General features: G+C 46.2%; 1 pseudogene; it reads right to left on the bottom strand.

The window, feature by feature from the left end:
* Positions 1-978: 978 nt before the first annotated feature.
* On the bottom strand, positions 979-1955 carry LOC119542832 (annotated as a pseudogene).
* Positions 1956-3185: the final 1230 nt, after the last annotated feature.

Below are 3185 nucleotides of genomic sequence, written 5' to 3' on the forward strand. Positions count from 1 at the left end.
ATATTCAAGAAGTAAAACAGAAATATAAAAGTCCATCATTGCTTTAAGAAATTTAAAACCTAGATTAGACGTGGGCTCCCAAAGCTAACAGAAATGAAACAGAAGACAAAGATGTGAAAGATGAACTAGAAGTTAAGAGAAAGGAGAGAGTACTGTGTCTGACATCTGCAAGAGGACTTCTCGAGGGAGGTGGCTTTGCACAGGAGGGGTAGGGACTTCTGGATAAAGAGGGTGCATTAAGCACATTTATTACTCCCCGCCCTTGGATCCTACTAAAATAATAGCAAAGGATTACTATTTATGAATAAATCATAAACATCAAAGAGAAAGGGAGCAAGGCTTTAAGAAACAGATATCAACAAATTTTGGAAAGATGACAGGGGAGGGAGCTGTAGCAAGGATTTGCATGAAGGACAGAGGAAGGTGCTTTACATTATGGAATGCTTAAGAGGCTCCAGATTCTTAAAGGTACAGTAAAAGGGAGGAGTGAGATGTGGGGCTGAGAATGGGGCTATCAGGGAAAAGTTCGTGGAGAGTATGGTTTACCACCCCTTTCACCCCCCCGGTGAAGAGAACTTGCCTGCCTGGCATTATCTTTCAGGAGAACAACCAAATAATAAACCATGGAAACTTTTCTCTGAAGAACCTAAACAAATAGGACTATGTATAGGGGTGTTGGCTTCCCAAAGCAAGACTCTTATATTCTGGCATTTAGGAGATTCAAAGCATAATAGCTGGCACCCTATTTCTTCCTTCTATGAAAAACCTGTTAGCCAACAAACTCCATAATGAGCTTTTTTATTTTGGTGGGTGCAGTGTACTTTACTGACAGTATATGACAAATTGGGCTCTCTGAGCCCCTCTCCTTCAGGGGCTCTGGGATGGAAGCTGTGAAGTTGGAAGATTCTCAGTGTTGGGGGATTGAGTTCAGGCCAGGACTCCCCAGCAGCTGACGGCTTCCCTCTTCCTCTCATGCTGTCACTGGGGCTGGTGGTCTAGGGTCCCTTGCTTCTTGGAGGCCACGTGGATCATGAGGTCCACCACCCTGTTGCTGTAGCCAAATTAATTGTCATACCAGGAAATGAGCTTGACGAAGTGGTTGTTGAGGGCACTGCCAGCCCCAGCATCAAAAGTGGAAGAGTGTGTCACTGTTAAAGTCGCAGGAGACAACCTCATCCTCACTGCAGCCCAGCATGCCCTTTAGGCACCTTCTGATGCCTGCTTCTCCACCTTCGTGATGTCATTGCATTTGGCCACTTTCTCCATACGGCAGATGCATGATGGACACACTGGGGGTCGGAACGTGGAAGGCCATGTTAGTGAGCTTCCCACTCAGCTCTGGGATGACCTTGCTTACCACCTTGGCAGTGCCCGTAGATGCAGGGATGATGTTCTGGGCAGCGCATGGCCATCACACCATTTTCCCAGAGGGGCCTTCCACAGTCTTCTGGATGGTAGTGATGGCATGGATGGTGGTCATGTGTCCCTCCACAATGCCAAAGTTGTCATGGATGACCTTGCCCAGGGGGGACGGGTAGTTGGTAGTGCAGGAAGCATTGCTGACAATCTTGAGGAAGTTGTCATACTCCTCATGGTTCACATATCACAAATATGGGAGCATCAGCTGAAGGAACAGGCATGGTGACTCTTTTGGCACCAGCCTTCTCCAGGGTTGTGAAGACACCAGTGGACTCCACAGCATATCCAGCACCAGCACCACCCCATTTGATGTTGGTGGGATCTTGCTCCTGGAAAATAGTGATGGGATTCCCATTGATGACACACTTTGTGTTCTCAGCTTTGATGGTGCATTTAAACTTGCCATGGGTGGAATCATACTGGATCATGTAGACCGTGAGATTGAGGTCAATGAAAGGGTCATTGCCTGCGTTAGCATTGGCCCTGGAGAATAAGTGCCCAATATGGCCAAATCCATTTATTCTGACCTTCACCATCGTGTCTCAGGGATGTGCTGGCACCGCACAAAAAGAAGCGGCTGTCTGTCAAATGGGAGGAGCAGGGAGCCCCATCAGGAGTTTTTACTTGCCTCATATTATGCATGGACAACCAAGGACCAACAGACATTTTGGAGAAAATGATCTCAGAAGCAAAAGAGATAGCAAAGGAAAATAATTTTAAAAACAAACAAAACTCAAGCCTTTTACTCATTAGCTTCAGAGAGATTGGAGAGGTTATTGTATCCACAATCTAAGAAGAGTCAATCAGAGATGAGAAATATGCATTTGGAAATAAAATATATAATAGCCAAAAGTAAAATTGCTACAAGTGTGAAAATTAAGTCAAGACAGTCTACCAGAAAATAGAACAAAAAGACAAAAAAGGAACATATTAAAGATAAAGGACTTGGAGGAGTCTTCCAGGAGGTCTAACACCTGAAGAGTAAGATTCCTAAGGAGAATGATGAGAAATGGATGGGAGAAAAGTAGAAGAAATGAATACGAGGGATTTCTGATGCCTGCCAAGATGGAGTAAGCCCAGAACAACCTATTTCTCCCCCTGATTACAATCCTGGACGAATGCAAAAACAACTCCCTGAGGACCGGAAACTAAACGATAGCAGGCAGCTAGCAGGGAGCAGTCAGGACATGCAGTACCCTGGCAGTGAGCTTCCTGTTTTTGATTTTGTTTTTGTTTTGTTTTTCCTCCTTGGTGGCCTCAGCTGCAGATCTGCTCAGTGTGCATGGACAGCGAAAGCTTCAAGAAAACCCCCTTTTCTGGTCAGAGGACAGAAACTGTTTCTCATTTTTTTTTTCTCTTCCGGCCCTGCCCTGGGGCCAGGCCCATCTGTGGGGCTGCACAGCTGCTGCAGTGGCAGTGGTGATGTGGCCATATAAAGCTCCCAAAGAAAACCTGTTGCTTTGGCCCCAGGAACCAGGAGAAGGGACCCTGTGGTCAGAAGAATATTGGGTGTGGGGGTGGGGGTGGGGATAATGTTATTTTTCTCTCTTTCTTTTCTCTTGCCACTTCACCCTGAGGGCAGTTCCAGGTGTGTCGGATTGTGCCATAGCACAGAGAATGAAAACTCGGAGATACACTCATCTTTTTGGCAGGTGGAACTGAGGAAAAGAGCCATTGGGAGCTGGAAAGTACGGGGAGAGAGCTGGACTAGGGGATGTCCTAATTTTGTTTATGGTCTGACGCAAGTCTCAGACTCACCTACAAGC

The sequence above is a fragment of the Choloepus didactylus genome, chromosome 8 (genome assembly GCF_015220235.1).
Source record: "Choloepus didactylus isolate mChoDid1 chromosome 8, mChoDid1.pri, whole genome shotgun sequence".
Lineage (NCBI taxonomy): Eukaryota > Metazoa > Chordata > Mammalia > Pilosa > Megalonychidae > Choloepus > Choloepus didactylus.